The sequence below is a fragment of the Urocampus carinirostris genome, chromosome 7 (assembly GCF_059441175.1).
Source record: "Urocampus carinirostris isolate Australia breed hairy pipefish chromosome 7, RoL_Ucar_1.0, whole genome shotgun sequence".
Lineage (NCBI taxonomy): Eukaryota > Metazoa > Chordata > Actinopteri > Syngnathiformes > Syngnathidae > Urocampus > Urocampus carinirostris.
The window spans coordinates 2,969,501-2,983,447 of NC_142355.1; the positions used below are offsets into that span (position 1 = coordinate 2,969,501).

Sequence of the window (13,947 nt, forward strand, 5' to 3'; positions counted from 1 at the left end):
CAGAAAGGGTTAAATTTATCTTAAGAGTACGTCTTTACAGATTCACAGCATACGAATGTCACAAAATTACAATCAGGGTTGGGTAGGGTTACTTTAACTGGATTACTTTCAATTATTTTTGGATTACTCCAATACCAAATATGCTAATAAAAGACAAAATAAACTAAATATGAATAAAATGACAACATTTTGTGCAGGCTTGGGGAGTAACAGAATACATGGAACGTCAAAAAATGATGTTGGCAAGCTCATCTCATCTCATCAGCTGCACCGTTTATCCTCAGTAGGGTCGCGGGGGTGCTGGAGCCAATTCCAGCAAACAAATCAAATCTCTCTCATATCTCTCTCATTCGCTGCACCGCTTATCCTCAGTAGGGTCGCGGGGGTGCTGGAGCCCATCCCAGCAATCATCAGGCAGTGGGCAGGGGACATCCTGAACTGGTTGCCAGCCAATCGCAGGGCACACACTCATTCACACCTAGGGACAATTTGGACCGGCCAATCCACCTGAAATGCATGTCTTTGGAATGTGGGAGGAAACCGGAGTGCCCGGAGGAAACCCACGCAAGCACAGGGAGAACATACAAACTCCGCACAGGAAGTCCCGTAGCTGGATTTGAACCCACACAGGAGGTTCCCAGGACCTTAGAACTGTGCCGCACATGCGCTAACCACTGCGCCGACGTGCTGATGTTGGCAAGCTCTTTGGATTTGTTTTCATTTTGTTTCTGTCGCATTTGATGTTAGTTTTGCCGGAGATCAAAGAGATCAAAGCCAGGAGAGAAAGCTTACCACGTGTTGTGAGTCATCATTTTATTCATATTTAGTTTCTTTTGTCCTTTATTAGCATGTTTGGTATGGGAGTAATCCAAAAGTAATTGAAAGTAATCCAGTTAAAGTAACCCTACCCAACCATGATTACAATGTGCGCTCCTCTGACTTACCTAAGTGTCCAATTCAATCGATGAAGTCATTTTCAATGTAACGAGACGCTAAAAGCATTGAAAAGCCTTTCTTGTTTTTTTACAGAGGCAGCGTCCGCCCACTGTTTGACCGACAGTTTACACCAGCCTGAGATTCACAAACACTATTGCACACACCCAAACAGAGGACCCCCCCTAACCAGTTCATGCTGTCTGCAGAACACAATATGTTGATATTGATAACAACAAAGACAAAACAAATCCAATTAAAAATCCACAAAGGAGTGAATAATAACTGAGGCGCAGAGTAGGGGTCTCCATATACACGTCCGGGTAAAGCACTGTGTGTCATGGTTGCCATGGCGCCCAATTGGTCCCAGCCATGTGGCGGCAGGTTCTGTCACGGTTACCCAATTGGTCCCGCCCATGGACACCAGCTGAAACGCGTTGACAGATTGCTCCCTGGAAGTACTTAAACGCTGTCCTTCGAGCCGTTTGTTGTCAGAGCGTCTGCAAGACTCCTGTTAAACTCTGTGTGAAATGTCTAGTTCTGTGAATTTGCCTGTCTTTGATCCTGTTTTATTTTTGGCCTGGTCTTTTCTTACTAATATAATTAAGTAGAATTTTCTTATTCAAATTATTAATTCATTTTGTGCATTAAATCATTGTTGGTAATATACTGATTCAAGGGATAACCACACCTTTTTTCTTAACTTCTTTATACAACATCATAATTCGTAATTTAATTTATCAAAGCGATTGAGCCGTTTGAGAGCCGGCTCTCTTTAATGAGTTGAGCCGAAAAAGCAGGTTCTCTAAAAAGAGACGGACTTCCTTTCACTACACAACTACCATGGAATGATGCATGATGGGAAATCCCCAGGCGGCAGACACATGCGCACAGTAGCATCAAACCACTCGCTTCGTTAAGAAAAAAAAACGATACCGAGATAGAGGCTACCGCGGCGAACTCGTTTGACTAGATTGATTTGCCGTTTCATGATAGTATGTGTATACCGGGTGGTACCCATCATTGACAAATTTGCGTTTTTCCGTACAGATTTCTTGTACGTCGTACGTTTCTTAAAATGCATAAAAAACGTACAGCTTGACATGTATGGAGATGAATGAAAGAAAACATTTTTATCCTATCTACTCTTTATATTTTCCATGTTTTTTTCCTTTTAAATGCATCAGTCAGTTTCCATGCGGCATTTACCTGCACCCTCAGCTCGTGTTATGATAGACTCGAGGCCAATTATCCATGACAAGCGAGCCTTTCCGTGTAATATATCATGCAAAAAAATGAGCAGAGGAAAAAACATCTTGATCATGTGTCTGGTTCTAGTTCTCTTTTGTAAATCTAATCGGTAAGGCGCCACCTTTGCAGATGAAACATGCAGTGTTCATTTTACCTGTGAAAAGTGATGGGTTTCTGGGGACTCGCATGCTCAAAAATCTATTGGTCCCAACAGAGATCTATGGGTCCCCAAAATTTAGTTTGCTCCATGCCCTTACAAAATACAAAAAAAATATTTTTTTTTTCAAACATGTTTATTTATGTAGTTTAACATGTTATATTGTACATGTGTTTCCTTATATCATATATATTGTTAATGGAAATTTTGTTGTGAGATACTGAGTTGCTCGACATGAAAGAGGTTTTTTATAAAAAAAAAAAAAAAAAAAATGAAGTCGCTTGGACGTTCACTGTAGAAGGAAAAAAATGCTAATATAATTAAGTAGAATAATAAATTTTCTTATTCAAATTATGAATTCATTTTCTGCATTAAATTATTGTTGGTAATATACTGATTAAAAGGGATCACCAAAAACCTGTCTTTTTTATTTTTTATATTTCCTTTTTTTCTTAACTTATTTGTAATTCGTAACATAATTCGTAATATCAATCATCAAAGTAAGTGAGCCGTTTGAGAGCCGTCTCTTTTTAATGAGTTGAGCCAAAAAAGCCGGTTCTCTAAAAAAAGACGGACTTCCTTCACTACACAACGAGGTCTCGTTGGCCGAGATCGGCGTGTAGACGAAAACTCGAACCGCGAGACCAAAACCACAATGGCGGATCTGCCTGGAGAAAAGTTTGGGGTGCGGTAAATGTTTGTATAAAAAAAGTAATTGGGTGATAATGACAATTTTGTGGCAAGAAGGTTGCGTCCCGGGGACGCACGTTGATTTGAGACTATGCGTCCCCAACAAAAATGATACGTCTAGGACGCGGGGACGCGGGCAAACCAGAACACAGGTTGTGTTACTGTCGTGATTATTGATTGGCCTTGCCACTTTTTAAACCCCCCGGCTCATTTTATACTTCCTTTTTTTCTTAACTTCTTTATACAACATAATCATTCGTAATATAATGCATCAAAGAAGTGAGCCGTTTGAGAGCCGGCTCTCTTTAATGAGTTCAGCCGAAAGAGCCGGTTCTCTAAAAGAGATGGACTACACAACTTGAACTCGAGATCGGCGTGCAGACGAAAACTCGAACCGCGAGACCAAAACAATAATGGCGGATCTGCCTGACGAAAAAGTTGGAGTGCGGTAAATCTTTGTTAAAAAATGATAATGACAATTTCATGTCAAAAATGTTGCGTCCCAGGGACGCACGTTGATTTGACACAATGCGTCCCCAGCAAAAATATTGCGTCTTGGACGCAGGGACGCGGGCAAACGAGAACACTGAACATATAAATTAGGATTTAAGTTTATTGGAATGACACAACCACATGCACAGTCCTCCTCGTCTCAAGAATGAGTAAAAGACAGACTTTCACTCTGTCATTACTCTTTGCATCAATCTGTTGAGGCTCGTCTAAGGGTCTTTTCTGGAACAACGTCAGCATTTACTGTATTTATGTGACTGTTATTGTTTAACTGGGAGTATTAAGGGGAATAGGGTTGTTTTTATTGGGCATACTGGGGGTTACACTTTCACAATGCTAACAGGGGTTTGGTAAGTAGGTGACTGTCTTTGTTGCAACTGCCTTGTAGTGTGATTAATGCTGCAAAAGCTGTGTTATCATCAGGGTTGGGTAGGGTTACTTTAACTGGATTACTTTCAATTACTTTTGGATTACTCCGATACCAAATATGCTAATAAAAGACAAAATAAACTAAATAGGAATAAAATGACTAAATTTTGTGCAGGCCTGGGGAGTAACGGAATACATGGAAAGGCAAAGATGATGTTGGCAAGCTGTTCGGATTTATTTTCATTTTGTTTCTGTCACATTTTATTTTAGTTTTGCCGGAGATCAAAGCCAGGAGAGAAAGCTTACCACGTGTTGTGAGTCATACTTTTATTCATATTTAGTTTCTTTTGTCTTTTATTAGCATATTTGGTATTGGAGTAATCCAAAAGGAATTGAAAGTAATCCAGTAAAAGTAACCCTACCCAACCCTGGTTATCATTAAGAACTGATACGTTCAAAGTTTAGTGGACTCTCCAAATAAGAAGAGAAGACATCAATGGACTGAACTTGCAAGGAGAACAGGGAGAGAAGCCAAACTTCAGATAAAAAATTCCAACGTGTTCTTAAGATCCCCCCACCACCATCTGAGGTCTTTCTTTTTTATTACATAAGCAGATCCACATTAAAGTTTGTGGAAGTTAAAGAACAGCAATGGAAATTGATTTAGGTTACAGTGGAACCTCGGTTCTCGACCATAATCCGTTCCAGAACCCTGTTCGAAAACCGATTTGGTCGATCACCGAAAACCGTTTTTGCCAATAAAAGTAATGTAAAAGCATTTTAATCCGTTCCAAATCCTTGAAGGCTTACCATGAACGTAAACATGAAGCTAACCCAGGCTAATCAGGTCGTTTACACGTCATTTAGCACCGGGATCTCCACAACAAGTGGTGAGCGGTTAAAGCATAAAGAAAAGATTTATGCATTGGATTTCTTACCTTTGTGGTGGTCTGCAAAAGGCCATGCTCTATTCCCTCGAAAGAAGGGAAACTCCCACATCTTCTTCATATTTTGCTATTATCTATTTCTTAAATGCAATAGTTGTACGCACTACTCTTCTTTTTTAACCTGTAGCAACTTTGCTGCTTGCACCGACCTTCTTCCGAGGCATAATTAGGGGTTAAAACACTCTGTTCACCGATATTAAAAACGAGGGCAAAAATAAGTGCGCGGTCACGTGACAACAGTTCTTCACGAGGGGTGGGGGCAATCTACACCCGTACGCCGCTCAGCGTCGCCCCTAGTGTACCGGCGTTCGAACTCCGATTTTTTGAATGAAAAGCGAAGCAAGAATTTCTCGAAATTTTGGGTCGAGAACCGATTTGTTCGAACTGAGAGGCGTTCGAAAACCGAGGTTCCACTAGTATTATGTATAGTGCCAACTGCGTTCCTCAGACCTATTCTACGCTAGTCTTGTTATTTACATATTCTTTCTTTTTAAACTATTCTATATAATTACATTGTATTATACACTACAATATATTTTTTTACTCTATTCTTTTGATTCTTTTAAATCTATTATTTTATCATTATTGAGTGTTTGCGTGTCAAATGGTTTCTTGTATGTATCATGTTTATGGTTTATACTGGCTGAATAAATAAATACAATACAATACAATAGAACAGCATGATTGGCCAATAGTGACGATCCTTCCAGTTCATTAATATTCAAACTAAAGAACCGGCGTCCTATTGCAGGTGTCAAACAACACATCCCGAATTTATTATTTGTTTTTTTTACTGTATCAAACAATTAGTCATGCAACTGTTGTTATTTCTTACATATAAACATTTGAATTTATCTTTCTGACGATGAATATAACTACTCGACAGAAAATTTAGCACCTCCATTAACTCAGCATTGTATTATTCCAACGTTCTCATGAAAGTTTTCACTGTGACAGTTAAATCAATCCAAAAAGACATCTTATTTATTATTTTAATGATATAAATAATTTTCAAATTTTACTAAAAACACAGTTTTTCATAATATCCACATGATGTGGGTAAATCAGGTCCCCTAATTCATTAAGTTGTGCAATAAAAAAAGGAACATTTCTTTTTGCAATTATAATTTGACCGTATAGATTTGATTTGGGCAGCACGGCGGCGCAGTGGTTAGCGCGTGTGCGGCACAGTTCTGGGCTCGTGGGAACCTCCTGCGTGAGTTCGAATACAGCTCCAGGCCTTACTATGCGGAGTTTGTATGTTCTCCCCATGCTTGCGTGGGTTTCCTCCGGGCTCTCCGGTTTCCTCCCACATTCGAAAGACATGCATTTCAGGTGAATTGGCCGGTCCAAATTGTCCCTAGGTGTGACTGAGCGAGTGAGTTGTCTGTCCCTGTGTGCCCTGCGATTGGCTGGCAACCAGTTCAGGATGTCCCCTGCCCACTGCCCGATGATTGCTGGGATGGGCTCCAGCACCCCCGCGACCCTACTGAGGATAAGCGGTGCAGCGAACGAGAGAGAGATGAGAGAGAGATTTGATTTGTTTGCTGGACTAGGCTCCAGCACCCCCGCGACCCTACTGAGGATAAGCGGTGCAGCTGATGAGATGAGATTTGATTTGTGAAACAAAAAAACAAAAAAAACTCTTTAAGTACAGTACTTTTTTTTGTTAAGAAAATATTGAAACACGTACAAGTTTTTCAGAGGTCAGTATCAGTTAGGTTTACTCAGGGAACATTACTTTTTAAAATGTAAAAGGTTTATATTCCTCAATACTATTCAACACTGATCAACTCAAGTTTATTCATTGCTTCTTTTGATCAAAGATGTTGGGAGGGTTTGCATTTGTGGGGTAGGGCCTCAACATAATTATGCAAATTATTGTAAATGTATTCTGTACTTAATGGACTTAGCAGGGTGGGATGAGCATATTTAACTAATTTTTGAGCATGATCATTGGCGCACCATATTTTCTTTGCGCACAAAGTCCATCATTTCTTCTATTTTTTTCCCAGAGGAGTCAAAAAATGCTGCCCTCTGCTTGCCTGTTGCCATGGTGATGTGTCAAACCGTCACTCCGTTAATGCTCTTTTTTAAAGCCTCGGCCAACAGGGGTGAAACTACACTCACTTTGATTGAACTGACTCAAATTTCTGGTCTTAAATGCATTGATTTTTGTCACAAAGTGATACAGTTCGGTCTCTCCTTTTGAAAGTGGAAAAACATTTTAGCAGCATCTGATTTCATCTTGGCTTCCTAGCTCCAGAGTAACATGGAAACAACCAGCAAAACAGAGTGAGAGTCAGAAATATTTGACAAAACGTGACTTATATACTGCTTTTAGCGGAATACAGTAATCCCCCGGTTATCACAGTGAATCGGGACCAGAACCCCCCGCGGAAAGTGAAAAGCTGTAAAGGAGTGACGTCCAGGGTTGGGTAGGGTTACTTTAACTTGATTACTTTCAATGTCTTTTGGATGACTCCAATACCAAATATGCTAATAAAACACAAAAGAAACTCAATATGAATAAAATGATGACTCACAACACGTGGTAAGCTTTCTCTCCTGGCTTTGATCTCTTTGATCTCCGGCAAAACGAACATCAAATGCGACAGAAACAAAATGAAAATAAATCCAAGCAGCTTGCCAACATTATTTTTTGACGTTCCATGTGTTCCGTTACTCCCCAAGCCTACACAAAATTCAGTAATTTTATGGATGGATGGCTGGATAGATAGATAGATGTCTAGATAGATAGATAGATAGATAGATAGATGTCTAGATAGATAGATAGATGTCTAGATAGATAGATGTCTAGATAGATAGATAGATAGATAGATAGATAGATAGATAGATAGATAGATAGATAGATAGATAGATAGATAGATAGATAGATAGATAGATAGATAGATAGATAGATAGATAGATAGATAGATAGATAGATAGATAGATAGATAGATAGATAGATAGATAGATAGATAGATAGATAGATAGATAGATAGATAGATAGATAGATAGATAGATAGATAGATAGATGGATGGATGGATAGGTAGGTAGGTAGGTAGGTAGGTAGGTAGGTAGGTAGGTAGAACAAAATTGGAAAAAGAAAGCTTGAAGCGGTTGAGAAAATGGTTGGCATGCTTTTTTTTGCCCACTTTTTACCAAGGAGGACACATCTCCCAAAAGTAAATTAAACCTCACTTAATTTGATATAGAGAATCTAAACAGAGCTACTAAAATACACACTGGGGCAGCACGGCGGCGCAGTGGTTGCGCCACAGTTCTAAGGTCTCGGGAACCTCCTGTGTGGGTTCAAATCCAGCTACCGGACTTCCTGTGCGGAGTTTGTATGTTCTCCCCGTGCTTGCGTGGGTTTCCTCCGGGCAATCCGGTTTCCTCCCACATTCCAATTGGCCGGTCCTAATTGTCCCTATGTGTGAATGAGCGAGGGAGTTGTCTGTCCCTGTGTGCCCTCGATTGGCTGGCAACCAGTTAAGGGTGTCCCATGCCCACTGCCCGATGATTGCTGGGATGGGCTCCAGGACCCCCGCAACCCTACTGAGGATAAGCGGTGCAGCTATGATTTTTATATTTTTATAAAGGACTGCATTTCCTCACCGTCAGTTCACTTTTTTTTTTACATCATACCCCAACTCACGTTTCATTTTACCACTTTTTTCTCTGCGTTCTCCGTAGAACTGTTCCGACTTATCTGGTATTCGTATTACATATTCTTATCGGCTTAGCCTGCTAATCCTCCTGTATCTCAGTGGAAGTATGGCAAGCCTTCTGAGGCGTTTTTCAGAGGATTTTGCCAGTCTTTATTATGACTGACACTTCCTAAAATAAAGTGAATATTGTTTGTTTCTCTTTGACATGCTTACTATGCAAACAAATGCTTGACATTTAAACATTAAATTCTAGCCAGGGTTGGGTAGGGTTACTTTAACTGGATTACTTTCAATGACTTTTGGATTACTCCAATACCAAATATGCTAATAAAAGACAAAATAAACTAAATATGAATAAAATGATGACTCACAACACGTGGTAAGCTTTCTCTCCTGGCTTTGATCACTTTGATCTCCGGCAAAACTAACATAAAATGCAGGGTTGGGTAGGGTTACTTTAACTTGATGACTTTCAATTACTTTTGGACTACTCCAATACCAAATATGCTAATAAAAGACAAAAGAAACAAAATATGAATAAAATGATGACTCACATCACGTGGTAAGCTTTCTCTCCTGGCTTTGATCTCTTTGATCTCCGGCAAAACTACCATAAAATGCAGGGTTGGGTAGGGTTACTTTAACTTGATTACTTTCAATTACTTTGGGATTACTTCAATACCAAATATGCTAAAAAAAGACAAAAGAAACGAAATATGTGGTGGTGAGGGTCAAACAGAGTTGAGGGTCAAACAGAGTTGCTGGATACAACCGGAATGTTTGATGTTTGATCTTACATTTCACATTACACATATCCCAGTGTTTTTCCGAATTGCTCAGTCCACAATTGAATGGATTTGGGAGTACAGTCCATGAACATGCCTGATTAAAGTCGCCGTCGACGATAAAGCTCCGTTGGGGTGTGCAAGCTGCTGTTTATTGATAGCAGCGGGCAGGAGATTTAGAACTATGCTAACGTTAGCATCCGGTGAAACGGTTAGCGGTGGAAAGTAAACAGCAAACACAAAGAACACAGTTAACTCTCCCGGTACATAGAAGGGTCTGCACGATACTGCTAGAAACTCCATATCGAGTGAGCAGTGTGTGTCAATGGTTCGGCTGTTATTGTAGCGCCTAGTCTCCAACCCCTGTTTTTACCGGAGTCTTCGTCTCGTTCGAGCCGGTGATGTAATGCGGCGTCGGGAAAGCCAACACTCCGTGATGACAAAAAAAATACTCCAATTCCGGACGTTGTTGGTGGCGATCCGCAGCTCAAATTCACTCATTGTGGACGATGGATCTGGCGTTGGTTGAACAAATGCGACAGAAACAGAATGAAAATACATCCAAACAGCATCATTTTTACCGTGCATGCGAGTCCCCGGGACCCATCACTTTTCAGAGGTAAAATGAACACCGATTAAGCAAAAAAAGTTTTGAGTTATGAGAAATCAGTTATGAGTACCGGTATCTGTTCATGTCTCCAAGGCAGGATTTTATCTGTTATCAGTACCAGGAGAGAGAAAAAAAAACGTATTGTGCATCCTTGTTATTAATGCTTTTGATATGGTATAGTTTTGTATTTCTGTCATTACAGTATATTTTTCAGTCAACATTGATCCATACCGTCTTTAGCCTTGGTCCCTCTTGACTCAATGAGTCAGCTTGTAGCAGAGACGGATGGATTTACCATTAGATTATGACAAATGGCAGGCGGCGCTGAGCTGATTTCAGCTCTCACGACTCCTTTGGGAGCTCACAGCACTAAAAGTCCGCGTAGACCACCTTGACCAAACATTGTAATTGAACGAGTTGCTCTGCAGCCAATTGATTCAGCCTGACTCTCTTCCCTGGTCATTTCCAGTAGGTGATGTAGTCGACCTGCTGGTAAAGTGTTCAGCTTGTAAGCGTAGTTATGGGACATTGACAACCTTGAATTGTTGTTGGACTTCTCTATCTATCTATCCACCTTGGTCATATCCCTCAAGGGGTGTGACCGACAGCAAGACAAACACATACAATAACAAAGAAAGTAAAAGGGGAAAAATAGCCAAAAAAACACACATAAAACATTTTTGGACTATGGCCAACCCAAATGCCCAAACACCCAAACACGTAAGGCACCTCGGCACCTAAGTCGGTCATGCTTTTGTCCCTCCAGATGAAACGGGACACCAGAAAGCGGCCATGTCACTCGGGTCAGGGTGACACAACACACTCTTTTGTTTAACAGCAGGGCCCGACAGCTTTCACTGGTTTACCCCTGCCGCATCATACGGGTGCCCAGCCCATCCATTAGAACGTGTCCACAATCCCACTATCCTTTCACAACACCTCTCCACTCCTTCCTGTCACCAACAAGAGCTCTAGCTTCCATTATATTTAGACCTCTTTCCTGCAGTGCACTCATAACACCATCCATCCACATCAATGGCTGCCTTCCTCTTGGTCTCCTTCCATTGACTTCTGCTCTGTAGATCCTCTTCAATATTCGCTCCTCATCCATCCTCTCCATGTGTCCTAACCAACCGAGTACTCCCTTATCCACACGCTAGCTCAGTTCCACGACTACTCCAGTTCTGTCTCTCACCATTTCATTTCTCAGTCTATCCAATCTTGTCACTCCTAACATACTCCTCAAACACTTCATCTCAAAAACATTGAATTTCCTTCTTAAATCTGCGTTCAGGTTCCAAGTCTCTGCACCATACAACACAGTCGGCACAATCACACTCTCATACAGTTCCTTCTTAACATCCATACTCATACTCTTGTTGTTCATTACTGTCCTCAGAGCACCCAAAACCTTGCTTCCTTGATTCACTCTGACTTTTCTAGCCCAAAGAAAAAAAGCATCAATTCTAAATTCATAGAAAATTAGAAGGGATATGAAGTCTTGGGATAGTATGTTGACTGCCTATTTCTTGCATAAAGTGCTAAGATTTGTAAATAAAATAATATCACGAGGATGCTGACATTAAACATAAAAAAAACTTGAATCGAATATAGGGCGGCGTTAGCTCATGAGGTAGAGCGCTAAATCAAACATTTTGTGAGTGATCTGCTCAAAAGGGTGATGTAGCGTGAAATCATTACTCAATTTCAACATTAAATAAAATATTTTTACTTTATGCCTCTGAGGTGAGGTGACCGCTGACATATTCTGAAAATAGCTCACTAATGCTGGATCATTGTGATTTTCTGGTAAATCTATTATTCAGTGGTTGACTGAGTCTATATTAGCCTTTTTCAAACAATTAACCTAGTAATAATATAGAAAAAACATACTAATAACATAATATGTTTCCACAACGTCTACCCTAAGGCAAAACTTCCCTTAATTATGTAAAACGCTAAGACTGGATTTTTTTTTTTTATTGTACAGTTGGACCTCGGTTCTCGACCATAATCCGTTCCAGAACCCTGTTCGAAAACCGATTTGGTCGATCACCGAAAATCGTTTTTCCCATTAAAAGTAATGTAAAATCGTTTTAACCAGTTACAACACCCTGAACGTTTACCATGAAAGTAAACATGAAGCTAACCCAGGTTAATCGTACGTTCGCGTTAGCGTAATCTTCCGTACGAAAGATTACGCTAACATGAACGTGTAAAAATACAAAAATCAGGTCGTTTACACGTCATTTAGCACCCCGGTCTCCACAACAAGTGGTAAGCGGTTAAAGGATAAAGAAAATATTTATGAATAGGATTTCTTACCTTTGTGGTGGTCTGCAGAAGCCATGCTCTATTCCCTCGAAAGAAGGGAAACTCGCACATCTTCTTCATATTTTGCAATTATTTCTTTCTTAAATGCAATAGTTGTACGCACTACTCTTCTTCTTTCACCTGTAGCAACTTTGCTGCTTGCACCGACCTTCTTCCGAGGCATAATTAGGGGTTAAAACACTTTGTTCACTGATATTGAAAACAAAAGAAAAAAGGAGTGCACCCTCACGTGACAACAGTTCTTCACGAGGGGTGGGGGCAATCTACACCCGTACGCCGCTCAGCATCGCCCCTAGCGCACCGGCGTTCGAACTCCGATTTTTTGAACGAAAAGCGAAGCAAGAATTTCTCGAAAATTTTGGTCGAGAACTGATTTGTTCGACCTGAGAGGCGTTCGAAAACCGAGGTTCCACTGTATTACCCTCAACCTACTTTCTCAACTGTGGTATTGTATCATGTATGTGTTTTAGCACCATCAGGTTGGCCTTTTTTTTTTTAAATTTTGGTGCGCATTTAACTCGTGGCAATGACACTACATTCAATTATTTTACATTCTATATTAGAAATGCATATTAAACTCGGTGTTTGTTATGTTAATAAATAACAAAGAGTAGTGGTTAGCGCTTGTGCGGATCAGTTCATGTCATGGGAACCTGTCGTGGGTTCAAATCCAGCTCCAGACTTCCTGTGCGGAGTTTGTATGTTCTCCCCGTGCTTTCGTGGGTTTCCTCCGGGCACTCCGGTTTCCTCCCACGTTCCAAAAACATACATTTCAGGTCAATTGGCCGCTCCAAAATTGTCCCTCGGTGTGAATGAGCGAATGAGTTGTCCGTCCCTGTGTGCCCTGTGATTGGCTGGCAACCTGTTCAGGGTGTCCCCTGCCCACTGCCCGGAGATGGCTGGGATGGGCTCCAGCCCCCCCGCGACCCTAATGAGGATAAGCGGTACGGCTAATGAGATGAGATGAGATGAGACACCTGTATTATGTTTGCTGTGGGGTCAGAAAATAAAATTAAAATGTACCAGATAAATCAATTAATGCACAAGAGGCTTTTTTATCAAGTAAGCTGAAGTTGGGTGTATAATTTGTATTACAAGTTCACAGGCATCAACGCAGAAAACAAATATCCAATAATGCATTTATGTTGGTGGAACAATGGAATGTGTATACCTGCAAGGGTAATCAAAAAATGGGTAGACTAACCCAACGGTTTTAAACTAGGAACCCTTCGGTCGGACTGGGACTTTAAAAATAATCCCATACCTGTCGCGCTCCAGGGCTCCATGCCCTTACAAACTGTCGTATTTTCCTTTACAAAATACAAAATAATCTTACACCATATTTTTTTTTCAAACGTGTTTATTTATGTAGTTTAACATGTTACATTGTAGATGTGTTTCGTTATATCATATTTATTGTTCATTAACATTTTGTTGTGAGATACTGAGTTGCTCGACATGAATTAGGTTTATTATAAAAAAGGTTCAAAAATGAAGTCGCTTGGAGGTTCACTGTAGAAGGAAAACATACATGCAAATATAACGAAGTAGAATAATGCATTTTCTTTTACAAATTATCAATTCATTTTCTGCATTTTGCAATCGCAATGTCTTATTCATTTGGCTCTGCAGAAAATAATAATTTGTGGACTGTGAACTAAATGTACTATACTTCCGAATTAACTT

General features: G+C 40.3%; 1 protein-coding gene across 1 annotated transcript in view; it reads left to right on the forward strand.

Annotated features, from left to right (window-relative positions):
- LOC148362110 (leucine-rich repeat-containing protein 4C-like) overlaps window positions 1–13,947 on the forward strand; it is a 131,153-nt gene that overhangs the window by 94,396 nt on the left and 22,810 nt on the right. The window lies entirely within an intron of this gene.